The sequence below is a fragment of the Gossypium arboreum genome, chromosome 7 (assembly GCF_025698485.1).
Source record: "Gossypium arboreum isolate Shixiya-1 chromosome 7, ASM2569848v2, whole genome shotgun sequence".
In the NCBI taxonomy this organism is placed as follows: Eukaryota; Viridiplantae; Streptophyta; class Magnoliopsida; order Malvales; family Malvaceae; genus Gossypium; species Gossypium arboreum.
Window position 1 is genome coordinate 19,468,153 of NC_069076.1, and position 14,607 is coordinate 19,482,759.

The following is a 14,607-nucleotide window of genomic DNA, read 5'->3' on the forward strand; positions in this document are numbered from 1 at the left end:
CACTGTTTCAATTTGACTAAAAATGGGCTGTTACAACTTTCTCCCCTTAGGGATTTTCGTCCTCGAAAATCTTACCAGAAAAGAGGTTAGGGTACTGTTTCCTCATAGATTCTTTGGGTTCTCACATAGCTTCTTCAGCTCCATGACGTTGCCATAAAACATTAGCTACAAACACTTCAATTACTACTACTTAACGACTTTTCCTTTCCCACGTTTACTAACCAAATGATCCATTTCTTGATCTAAATATAAATAATTTTATTCAATTAACTAATTCAAATATCATAAAATATTGAAATCCATATATTCGACCCTTAATCATCATTTACACTTTTACCCTAAATTTTTATTTCATATTCAATTGAGTCCCTAAACCCGAAACTTTCAATTTAATCATCAATTAATCCAAACACGGCGAGCCAAATTTTCTATAATTCCCATACAACCAATATTCATCATGTTTTTGCAAGAATTTCATCTAACTTTACTATTTTAACAATTTAATCCTTTAACATAAAATTAACCAAAATCACTTTATAAAATTGTCCTATTTAACTATCAAGCCTATAAATCAATCATAAAACGTAAAAAATATCACCAATTCATCAATGGCTTAATTCAGAACATTTAAAATTTTTACAAATTAGTCCCTAGGTTAGCTAGATTAAGCTACAACGAACTTAGAATAAAAAACACTAAAAAAGGGTAAGGGAATCACTCACATCCTAGGTATTGAGCTTGGCCAAACTTTATGAGGTTTATTAATGGTGATTTCAGGTTGAGAGGTTGAAGGTGATGAAAGAAAAAATAAAAATGGCTTTTACTTGTTTTTGTTTTATTATAATTAACATTACTTTTAATATAAGAATAACATATAATATAATGAAAATTCCTTCAAAAACCGTCCACTATATTAAATTAACGGTAAATTTTCATTTAAATCCTTGCACTTTAACTTTTTAAACCATTTAACTAATAAGAATCTATAGAGATTGACTTTTACAACTTTTATGATTTAATCCTTTTTACTTAATTAACTATCTAAACGTTAAAATTTTTGGACCAAATTTCAATATACCTATATTGTAACTTCGTAAATATTTAATAAAATATTTATGGCCTCAGTTAACAAAAATGATGTCCCGATTCCTCATTTTCCAAAACCATTTGACTTTAGGGACAAACCACTTGTACTTAACTATTTGTCAAACTAACAAAAATTATTAAATCAAAATTTAATAAAACACTATAATTAATCATAATTTTTAATAAATACTATTTACTGACTCACTTGTCATATTGGTGGCCCCGAAACCACTGTTTTGAACACCATAGGAAAACAAGTTGTTACAACTCTCCCCTTTTAGCATCCTTGAAATTTCTTACCTTATAATAGTTTTGATTACATTGTTCTCATAGATTCTTCAATTTTCCAAGTCAAATCTATCCTAACTAGCTTTTTCTTGCACAATTGAACTAGATAATACATGATAAACCGTAATTTATACATGTTTTTATCCCATGCTTAGCACATTTATGGATGGTTTCTCCTTTGATTTGGTGAATTCGATACTCCTAATTCTTTAATTTCATGTTTTATACTTAGGTGAGCATAGGAGAGTAAAAAGATCGAGAAACGGGCCTAAAATAGAGAAAATAGACCCACATGAGAAATCAACACGGCCTGGACTTCCTTACACAGGCGTGTCCTACGGCCATGTCCCTTTAGCAGGTTTGAAGCACGACTTACACGGGTAGACTACACGCCCGTACCTATTCAACAGCCTTGACCACGGGTTGGAGTAATCGCATATGGGCGTGTCCCACGGGCGTGTCCCTGCTGAGCCCAAGTATAACCCTATTCAGAAAAGGCCAATTTTGAGGGCTCTTAGGCATTTTAAAGCCTATTTAAACACCTGAGGAGGCACTTAGGAAGGGGGACGTGGAGTAGGAAGTAGGAATTACTCAAGGAAAGCCGATTGATCCATCTCAGAAGCCGGATTCATCATCAAAACTAAAGATCTCCCTTTAATTTCCATTCAGGGGTTTTGGGTTTTCTTTATGTTTTGTATTCATTATTCTTCTGAGGTGTTTTCTTCTATAATTATGAACTAACCTCCTAAGTACCTAAGGGGAATGAAACGTAAGATGGATCTTGTTATTATTATCTGGATTGTATGATAAATATTTGACTTGTTCTTAATTATGTGTTCTTAATTCTTGTTTTAATATTCCAGGATATTGATTCAAGTTAATGCTCTTATTCAGAGGAGGAATAGACCCTGTCTAAGAGTAAATTTGTCATAATTAAGTGGAGTTGATTGCACGCCTAGACATAGGGTGATAAGATTTTGCCAGATTAGGGTGAAACCAAATAAAGGGATCTATAGATCGAGTTAATGCAACACTAGGTGTTAATTAGAAAGAGATTTCAATTAGTCAACCTATGGTTAGACGTTATTAGTCTCGAGAGAGATGATAATATAACTTAGGGATTTCTACGGATCAAGTGAAATGAATAAATCGTCTGATTCAGAGTCAAATAACAAGTGAATTCTAGGTGGATTTTTCCTTGGGTATTGTCTTAATCAATCGAGTTTTCCCAAAAGCTTTTTCCCAATCTTCTTTCTGTGCACTCTTAGTTTAGTAATTAGTTTAGATAACTAAATCCCTTAATTTTTAGGCTAGATAATAAAAAGAAGGTAATTACTAGTACTCTTGGTTCCTTTGGGTTCGACAATCCGGTCTTGTTAAAGCTATACTACTGTTCAATAGGTACACTGGCCTTTATCGTGATAATAGTTAGTTTCAAGAATGGTTAATTATAAATATTTAAAACCTATTGCGAGTATCACGTATAAATACAACACTGTAATATGTTCTCCTGAATCTGAATTACCCATTATGACTGTCCGTCTGTTTGCACCGTAACATCATGAATTTTGGATAAATATAACTCAACAAGCTTTTCAAATGAGTAACCTATTTTGACCGGAATAAAATGAACCAATTTTATTAATCTGGAAAAAATAACCCAAATCAATTCTCCCTTTCTCAACGTTAAAGATAGGCCTAATACGGAATCCATCATAACTCACTCTCATTCCCATTTAGAAATCATAAAAAATTGATACGACCATGGCCTCATTGAGGTGTTTGAGTCGTGTAGTTGCCTTATCGTTAAAATAAAAAGTATCACTTTTGTTGAAGTTGATGGATATTCGGCTACGTTTATGTGTAAAAACAAAATGTTCAATGGCTTAGGAATAAAGGTATTAGTTCGGCTAGGGAATAGAAACAAATAAAATAAGGTGATGAAATAATGGGAAAACAAACTTAAGATCAAGAATAAACCAATACTATGAAGAGTATTGACCCGAGACTTATATGACACTTAAGGTGATGGAATTTGTTAAAATAACCTTAACCCGCTATCTATATCAAGATAGGAACCAGAGGTATGTTGGATGAATGCCACACTCGGTTTAAGAGTGATAAGTTCAAAGAAACAAGAATGATGCCACTAGCAAGCTAGATAAGCCAACTTGAGTCTTAAACGAAATTTGAGAGTTGAATTAAATGCACAAAGTTATAAAACTTCATTCAAGTAGAAAACGTCCCTATTAAAACTCAGGAGCCTCATATTTATAGGCTCAGATACTAGGCTAGCTGAATAGTTAAATAGGAAACTGAATGGGCATCTTATGTGTAGCTTAAATGAGCTGAATGTTCCAGGAAGTTTCCAAGCAAGTTCCTTGAAGCTTCTCTAACATTGGTGATGTCAATGGACAAGTCTTTTGTTGATTCCAATCAGCTAGAATTGAATAAAAATTAATTAAGGAGCTGAATGGAGCTGATTGGACTAGCTAGGTTTGGCCAAGGGGTGTGAAAGGCTTCAGTTGAGCTGCTTTGATCAGTTGAATGGTCTTGAAGATTTTAAGGGTATCTTGAGTACTCCAATGGCCATTAGGTGTGAAAGACGAATATGAGCAGCTCCTTGAGTGTGAATGCACAAAGTCGAATAACCATGACATGTGAAAAGAACCTCTAGCAATGTGAAAACAATTAAGCATCTATATGGTCAGCTTGGGAAAAGAGATCAGCGGCTCTTTTGGACCTTGGCAAACACGAAGAGGTGCTTGGAAGAGCTGAACCATCAGCATACCATATTCATGTCGTCCAATGTATATAGCTGCACCAAATTTAATTCAACAATTAATTAGTCTTAAGACATGTTAAATTCGGCAATAGCTGGGACACATTAAAAACAATCATAAAATTCGGCAGGACAAATCAAATTGTAACATGAATTAAATTCGTCCTAAACTTGGACACAATAAAATAGCTAATAAATAAGTATAAAGCTAAGAAAAAATTAAAACATAATTAAAATGTCCAGATTTTTGACACATTAAAACGCAACTTAACTATTTGAGCTGAACTAACTAAATTAACTAAAACATTTAATTTATTTTAGCAACTAAAGAAATGCATAAATTAAACCAAGCTGGAATTTAGCTCATGGAGCTAAGTTTGAGCTTAGTTCAGCTTGCAAAAGATTGTAAGGTGAACTCTTAGGGCTGGTCCAAGCTCTCTTGATGTGTCCAGACAAAGTCTCACCCCACACTTGATCTACTAAGGCTGAGATAGCCCATTTAAAGTGCTTGGCTCATGCTCGGGTGATAGGACCTTGAGGCAGCTCCAAGGCTCCGTGTTCGAGCTAGGTGTACTCAGGGCATGGCCGTATTATGAGCTGTAATAATTAAGATAGAATTTGATAATCAACTTTAACTTATTAACAATACTAGACATCTCAATACAAACTCTGAACTTTCACGTTTTATTCTCGGCCATCAGTAAATTTGTCTCAAGTCATTTCACATTTTGTCACTACTTGACTGAATCAAATAGACACTACTATAAGCCTCTTGTAAGATGTCTCATATAATCTAAGAATTGTTCAGCACACATATTTGATTTCGAAAATATAGACTATTATATCAATCCATATTGGAATTAGTGATATGATCATTTTGAATCTATTCTAGTTTAGCTAACAAATTCAAATCTTTTCTTTACATCTCACAAATTCTCTAAAGAGTTATCAGTTTAACTCTCAATTTTGTGATAATTGAACAAGCATAATTTAAGATCATTTGATTGAAGCATTACTATAAATACTGAATTCTTTCTTGGACTTAAATTGAATTAGTACCGAAGCTTCTATCAATAAAGTTTTCAACTGCTCAAGACTTTGCTAGTACTTATCTAACTAAACAAATTCAACATTTTCCTGCAATAGCTTTGTCATCAGTAATACACTTATCGAGAAGTTCTTAATAAATCATCTGTAATAAAAATTTTAAAATACTGAGCATTCTCTAAATTAGTTTTATAATAGGTCAATATATCATCAATAAAAAAACAACAAACCTGTCGAAATGTGGTTGAAAAACTTGATTCCTCATATCCATAAATGTTGAAAGAGCATTAGTCGGGATAACTAGAAACTCATAATGTCTGTAACAGATTTTGATTGTAATTTTTGGCACATTTACGTCTTTAACTCACAATTGATAGTAACTAGGTTGGAGATTTATCTTCAAGAACACTGTAACACCTTTCAACAAATCTAATAAATGTTCAATACAAGACAACGAATATTTACTCTTTATTGCAATGTATTCAACTGTCGATAATCTATATACAATCTCATCAATCCGTCTCTGTTTTTCACAAACAGAACACGTGCACCTCAAGGTGATACATTCGATCGGATAAAACCTCTGCAATTAATTCCTAAAACTGAGTTTTTAATTCTTTTAATTTGATTGAAGCCATTCTATACATAGTATCAAAACTGAAGCAGTCTTGTACACTAATTTTGTGGCAAACTCGACTTCTCATTCTAAGGTGAACTTTGTAATTCTTTAGAAGAAAAAAAATATCTATAAACTCGTAAATTTTTAGTACCTGATCAACTTTCATTTTTGATACACTGGAATCTAGGACATATGCATAAAAATGTATCACTGCCTTTTCGAATCAATTTCTATATAGATGTCCCTAAAATCATATTCAAATCTCAATTAGATTTATCAAATTTAATAGAAATTAATTCCTTGTTCTAACATCTTAAATCAATTTATTACAACATAGTAAATAGTCAATCAATTCATGTAACGCCCCGAGCCCGAGACCGTCGCTAGAGTCGAGCACGAGGTGTTAACGGACTTAATTCATTAATTAAACAGCTCAAACAATTTATTTTAGAACTTCCAGACAAGCTGGCTAACTGCATCATAGTCGCTTAAAAATTCATATCTCGAGTTAAAAAACTCGAAATCCAATTCCGTAAAATTTCCCTAAAACTAGGCTCATATATATATCAATTAAATTCTTTCTAGAATTTTTGGTTGGGCCAAATAGTACAGTTTATTAGTTAAAGTCTCCCCTATTTTAGGGTTCAACTACTCTGACCCCTGTGTATTACGAATTAAATATCTCCCTGTACAGAGTTTCAATTATCATTCTATTTTTATCTCATAAAACTAGACTCAATAAGGAATCTTTACAAATAAATTATGACTTCTAATTATCTTTTTACAATTTTTGGTGAATTTTCAAAGTCAGAATAGGGGATCCAGAAATTGCTCTGGCCCTATTTTGCAAAAATTTAGATATCTCATAAAATATAACTCATTTACCTGTTTCCTTTCTCCCATATGAAAACAGACTCATCAAGCTTCAATTCCATATTTTATTCATCATCTAATTCTATTTCTAGTATTTTTAGTGATTTTTCAAATTTAAGTCCCTGCTGCTGTATGACACTGTTTTATAGCCAATTTCACCTTTTTCATGATGTCCATGGAATAACTAGCATTTAGGCATACATACAACAAAACATGTCCTTGATTAGCCATTCCAACAGCTAATCATTATCAAGCATTTACATACTATCGAAACCATTTTTAAATCGAGCTTTGGAAAATGGGAATCGACTTTAAAAAACGAAAACAGGAGTCGCCACCAATCTTTTTAGGTGTGATTGGATCACCTCTAAAACATTTTTTTTAAAATCGTTAGTTTTGGTCTACGAAATTAGAAGATGGGTTCGGGAGCCGGTTACATACGAGGAAGGATTAGCACCCTCGTAACGCCCAAAAATTGGTACCTAATTGATTATCAAGTGTCTTTAATGTCGGAAATTTAAAATTTTAAGATGCAATCCTCTTTAAAATATTTTGATTTTTGTAAATTGGAGTTCACTCGTATCAAAGTACTGGCACTAAGTTAGCTTTTGGAAATCCCTATCTCGAAGCAACAAAACGCTACATCCAGTAAGTTAGGACATATTACTTTGCAATTTCAAGGCAGTTGCTCACATTTTGAAAACCTTCAAAACTTAGAAGGGTACTTGATTATTCGAACTCAACGAGAAAAGTCGCAACCCAATAAGTTAGGGCACTACTTTTTCGAAATTTCCAAACACTAAGCACTGGCTTTATATTTTTTTGAAAACTTTAGAGCCTTGTTTTTTTTTTAAATGATGCGTGGGGAATTGCATTGTGTTATAAATCATACATAATAACATATTATTGTAATAGGTAAATAATACATGCATTTAAACAAAATGATGGCAATAATATAAAAATCGTGCATTAGATACATACATATAAAAATAATATATATAGCAAATATTAACAATATACATACAAAGATATATATAACATGTATTGAGAATGACTAAACAAAACGTTCAAACATACAAAGTAATAATTAAATAATGCATGATATACAAAAAAGGTAATAATTTAAATAATGCATGACATACAAAAAAGAGTAATATAATATCAATGTACATGTTCATGAAATGTAATATCAAATAATAAATATAAAATAATATATAACACATGATATATGCAATATATATATAAAAAAAATGAAATGAGTTATTGTTAACAAAATATACATATAACACAAATAAAGACATAATATTTAATAATAATCTTAAAATAGTATTTGCTATATAATATATAAAACATAATAACAAAATATTTATAAAAGAATAATAATTATATATAAAATATATTGGGTTTAAAAATATATATAAAATAAAAGTATGTAAAAGAATTTATAAAATAACACATAATATAAAAATATCATTTTAAAATAATACATAATAAATAAATAATTAATAATTTAATATGAGTTAAAAATATAATTTAATTTAAAAATTTCAGAATTTTAAATAATGTAATGAATGATATAAATATAAATAATATAATAGATAATATAAAAAAATAAGTAATATAAAAATACAATAACTATTATATAATAAAATATAATTTGAATATATAGGAAATAAGAAATATAATATATATACTATAAAATAACAAAAATATATGTAAGAATAATATATAAATAATTAATAAATATATAAATATATGTAAGAATAATATATAAATAATTAATAAATATATAATATAATAATAATATAAAAATAATAATGTAAAATAATAATAATTTGTGAAAAATAATATATAATAAATAATAATATAATAAAATCATATTATAATGTATAATGTAAAAGTAAGGTAAAAACAAATAACAATATATAAATATATATATATAATAAAAAAATATAGGACTAAATTTAAAGTTCAGCAAAATTATAGGGCGAATTTAAAAGAAATAAAATTGAATTAGGGCCTTAATTAAAACACGCGCAAAACAAAAGGGACTCATTGGGAAAATTTCCCTATTCCCAAAACGACTGCGTTTTAAACTTAGACTTAATGTAGCTACTTCAGGGATTAAATCACAATTGAGACAAAACATTAGGGTTAAATCATAAATAAAATAAAACTTAATCGCAAACACAAAAAGGTGGAGGGACTGATTGGGTAATTAACCCAATTCTAAAAAACACGTGGATCCTCCCCGGGTAATCGGGTCAACGCGCGGATCCTATGGCTTAATACAACACCGTTTTGAGCTTATTAAATTAAGCAGAAACGACGTCGTTTCAAAGAGGCTATATAAGCCAATTTCGTAGCTTAAAAAATCATTTTAACACCAGCCCTAAAAAAAATCCTGAAATACTCTGCAGAAGGGAAGAGAGAGGTCCCCAGCCCTGGCCTCCGGCCACGGTGCAGTGCTTGCACATGCACCTCACGCGCCATCGTACATGGTGGTCTGAAGGCTTAAAAACCTTCGTCTTTCCATAGGTGACCTCTTTTCCCTTAGATCCTTACTTGTATATGATAAAACAGTTCATATATGTTCAAAATAAAACACGAGATATACGATTAAATCACCTTTTGAGAGATTGTTGGTATTTTTTTTGAATGAATGTCTGTGAGTATATTTCTTTCTTCCAAAAAAAAGAAGGGGTCCCTTTACACTGTTTTGATTCGGGCTTTTATAGTCACTACTGTTATTACATAAACTGGGAAAGAAATCTTCGATTTCTTTCCATTTCTTGTTTGCTGTATCTACCATATCTTTGATTGTGATCTGCTGAAATCCTTTTATTTTAGTTTCCTTTTTTTGCTTTTTTTCGTATCTGTTGTGTTTCCTTTTCTTGCAGGTGACTTGCGAAGATTTCGGTGGTGACGAGGGCTTGACAATGGTCCACTGGTGGCAGTGATCTCGGTTTGACTCGGAGCCTTAGGATTGTGGCCTTGCTGGAGAGTAGCTGGAACGACGCGTCTGTTGGGATGGCTTCTGGAATCTTCTGCTTGCGGCGTAAGGAGAAAGAGGCCTCGGTGTAACGGTTTGGGCCAGTTGGGCCACTTTAGTCTTGGGTCCATTTGGGTCTGTTGTAATGGGCCTTAGGAGTAAGATTTTAGAAATAGGCCAGTAATGTAACGGGTTTGGGTCTGCTGAGTTGTAACCGGGCATAAGGTTTAGGCCAATTGATTTTGGGTCTACTGGTTGGTGGGCCAATGTAAATGGACTGTTACATGGATTGTTTTAAAAAATTTATTTGGTTTACAGCCCGGTCAAATTTGGGCTACTATAGCTGCCCCTCTTTGCTCATTACTGTATAACGGGAATTGAGCAAAGATTTAGAAAGACCAAATTTGACCGATCCTACCAAATTATAATCTTCAATCTTCTTGACTGTCATGTTGATATCTTCGATCTGCTCTCCGTCGAACACAGAGACTCCAAATCTGCTTCTTCAATTCGTTCTCTGACAATACATAGATGACTCATCATCTTAGATTTGCTTCATCGTAAGCACGTGAAAGCCAAATCGGCTATGTCTTCGATTCGCTCCTTGTAAGCACAAGGATGCCAAACCATCTTGGATCTACTTCAGTATAAACATCTGAAGTTTGAATCTTCTATGTGTCTGCTCTCTATTGAAGTGGAGATGCCAGACTTCGATTTACTCTCTGCTAATACAGAGATGCCAAATCATCTTAGATTTGCTTCATCGTAAACACATGAAAGCCAAATCAGCTATGTCTTCGATTTGTTCCTTGTAAGCACAAGGATACCAAACCATCTTGGATCTGCTTTAGCATAAACATTTGAAGGTGAGATCTGCTGTGTATCTGCTCTCCATTGAAGTGGAGATGCCAGACTTCGATTTGTTCTCCGACAATACAGAGATGACAAATCATCTTAGATTTGCTTCATCGTAAACACGTGAAAGCCAAATCAGCTATGTCTTCGATTTGTTCCTTGTAAGCACAAGGATACCAAACCATCTTGGATCTGCTTCAGCATAAACATCTGAAGGTGAGATCTGCTGTGTATCTGCCCTCCATTGAAGTGGAGATGCCAAACTTCGATTTGTTCTCTGACAATACAGAGATGACAAATCATCTTAGATTTGCTTCATCGTAAACACGTGAAAGCCAAATCAGCTATGTCTTCGATTTGTTCCTTGTAAGCACAAGGATACCAAACCATCTTGGATCTGCTTCAGCATAAACATCTGAAGGTGAGATCTGCTGTGTATCTGCCCTCCATTGAAGTGGAGATGCCAGACTTTGATTTGTTCTCTGACAATACAGAGATGACAAATCATCTTCGATTTGCTTCATCGTAAACACGTGAAAGCCAAATCAACTATGTCTTCGATCTGCTCTCCGCCAATACAGAGATGCCAAATCTGGTATCTTAGATCTGCTTTCTGACAATATAGAGATGCCGAATCTGCTATCTTCAACTTGTTCCCTATAAACACAGGGATGCCAAATCTTGTTTCTTTGATCTACATTGTCCCATAAAAGACATAACTTGTAGAATGCGTATGAGTTCATGCCTAATAATTAGGATGCTATGATCAAAGTGAGTCAAATTCTCTTAGTTAGACATGTTATAATACAAAATGTTACGGAAATGATTCCTATTTCAAACCACTCATTCCTTCATCGAAGTTTATCCTTACTTCTCTCGAAGTCTCATTCCAACTCAACTTGTGGGTTTGTAGCATTCTTCAAATGCTATGACCCGCTGAAAATGTCTGTAAGATGATCCTCTCTTAGGATCAAATCGTTTGATTTGTTCAATCATCATTTAGAATGAAGAAGAAATTTTAGTTTCCCCGAGTACATCCGACCCTCACATATGGGAATTCCTTAAACAATTGTCTTGTTTCAGTTTCTTGTATTATCTAGAAATTCCTAGAGTAATATGCAAAACTTCATTTGTGAAGATATTTTAGTTCATCTATCATTATTTCAATGCAACATACTTAAAGAATAACGAAAGATGAATAATTTTTTTAAGAATAATTGGATTTGAATGAATTATCAAAAAGATACAAAAGGGAATTAATCTGATAGCCTATCTTCTAGAAGAAATAGAATCTAAAGATAGCAAACAAGATAGAAGTTAGATGCCCTAGATATCGCCGCTTGAGTGTCTATACACTAACTCCATGAAGTCTTTCTTGAGTTCAACATGTGTTTAGAAGATCCAAAGTACTCCGTTGATGCCCCGGTTTGCAGCATCCTTCACTCTTTGTTGCATCAGATACAGCAAGATTACTGTATGCCATTCAATGTTTGAGTCGCCCTTTCGGGTTTTCAACTCAAAACCCCTTTGGTCACAAGACGCCCTTTGCGGGTTTTCACCTTGGCCTCTCCACCTTTTTTTTTTTAAAATAGAGGTCCCAAAGTGCCCTTTGCGGGTTTTCACCTTGGCTTCCCTTCTCCTTTAGACAAAGTACTCCTTGATCGAGTTTGAATTCACTGGATCAGATAAATTTTTCCTATCCATTTCTTGTCAAAATCAGTGCACCTCTAGAGAAAGCCCTCTTCGCAACATATGGCCCTTCCCAATTCGGCATTTTTTTGCATGAGAAGGATCTCTTTAGCACAAGGTTTCCTTTATGAAATTCTTTAGGACGAACCTTCTTTGTCATAAGTCTGTGTCATCCATTCTTGGTACATTTGCTTAGGATGAATACTTTCAAGTTAAATTTACTAGAGGTATTCAATTCTTGACTCCATTAAAGCTTGGAGGAAAAATCTTGTTTCATAAACACATGAGAAAGGGATTGCCCCAGCAGCAGTCTTGGCTGTTGTTTGTCAAACCCTACAAAAAGATGGTTCAATGATACTCAGCAGACAAGAATGAAGTTGCTGACTTTATCCTTCAACCTGGAAAGTTGAGGTACAGAGATTACTTCCGGAGCATACATCCCACCATGACTCAATCATGTTTCTGAAGTAACCCTAATCTTCATAAATTGCCTCTAACTGTGACGCTGCCAAATAAGCGTAGTAAATAGGAGCCATAACAAATATGGCTGTGGTGCTCCTTTGATACATATAAGATAGAGAATGAAAAAACTCTTGCAGATCATCAGCCGAAAACCCAGCCTGGTCTAAAAGAACATGATAGTGGGTCTGCCTCGTGATTCTAATCATTCCAGCATAGGTACCAAGGTAAAAATTATTGTTCTTTGGATGGCAAACTTTGTTGTCAATGACAGTACCATGTAGCACATTGTCAGGAGATCCCTGTTGAAGAAACTTGGTATGATGGTTTTTCGTACAACAATAACCACAATCTTTAGGGTTCCACTTCTCATCAAGGAACTTGCAAGCCTCAATAACTTGATCAAAACTTGATTGAATTGAGACTCACTAATCCCATCCCTGAAAATAATGATTTGATCAGGTTTCCTCTTCCCTGAACTTGTATAGAAGTCTATGATACCGTCATCCACTTTGTCAGCAACTGGTTTTGAAGAATGAATCTATCATTTTAAGCTTCAGAGATTGTGTACGGCCTGATGCCCCATAGCTGGAAATCAATGGCCACCGTCTGGAGCTAACCATCGCAGCTATTGACGGCACATCAAACTACTCAGGAAAGCCAAACAATGCACCCATACCAAGGATGATGGTTGGAACCTTTGAAACAACTGGAATTAAAGGTGTTTGCCCCAGCGTAAGCATAGAGAGTAGGCGGTAGTTTCTTATGCCAATTTTTACCAGTCTCGGTCATATTCTGTAATTTATTTTTTCTTCCTTTTCTTTTCTTTTGGTAACCTTTGTTGTACTGTGGTATGGCGCATTATCTTTGAAAAGACTGCAAACTTTTGGCATTGTGCAGTTATATATAATCTTTTTTCTTTTTGAAATGGATGACTTTTGACTTTGTAATATTGGCATATGAAGCTATCTCCCCCTCTTAATGGAGTAGTTAACGTCCACAAAGATGAGTCATTGTCAGCTTGAAACTTTTGACGAGCTCGGGCCCATAACATACATGCCCTATAAGTCTTGACTCCTTTAAATTTGGCATTCATTGTACAACTGATGCGATCCCTTTCCATGGTGGACCAACAGTGCCCCAAAACCTCATGTTTATCCCGGAAATTGCAAATCCTCCTGTATGCGTCTTTGGACCACATTTTTGAATTCCCATAATAGTCTCAACAAGGTCTTGTTTTGTCTCCTCAGCTAATTCCAATTTCGCAATCTTTCCTTCCTCTAAGGCTATATTTCCTACCACCACTTCATGGGGTAAAAACCATTTTCAACAAATTTAGAAACAAGTCACAATTTCATCACCTTCAAAGTCTCGAGATTCCTCTAAACACATATCGCACTCAAAAGGAACTCGAATCAGAGTATCGTTGTTCGTGTCATTGATATCTAGGGATCTATGATAGGCACACAAAAGAATATATAAGGAATAAATGAATTCAAGAATGACTATTTACATGAAATGAAAATTTATAAAGAATGTCAAAGGTCAAAAGAATCAGAATGAAAGAATAGAGCAACAAGAGTGTTCTGAATATTACTCTGTAAAATTCCTAAAGATTACAGGAAGTTCTTCCACAGTCCAATTGTTTAAAGAACTTCCCGGTTCGTAAGGGTGAATGCCCTCAAGGTTTCTTTGTTCAGTCCCTTCCTCATGTATGACATTGATGGGATAATTTTCATTTCCAAACACCCCCTTCTCCGGGTAAGCTATCCCTTCTGACACAAAAGTCAGGGATATGTAAGGGAACGTCATTAATTCCCATTCAACTTCTTTTTCACTCAGCTGTGACCCTCTTCTCTCTCTCTTTCTTTTTATTTCTCTTTTTAATAACTTTAACTAATTAGGGTCTTTTTATAA

The 14,607-nt window shown here is 33.8% G+C and overlaps 1 pseudogene; it reads right to left on the bottom strand.

Annotated features, from left to right (window-relative positions):
• Positions 1 to 12,589: 12,589 nt before the first annotated feature.
• On the bottom strand, positions 12,590 to 13,433 carry LOC108477256 (protein argonaute 4-like; annotated as a pseudogene).
• Between the last annotated feature and the right edge of the window lie 1,174 nt (positions 13,434 to 14,607).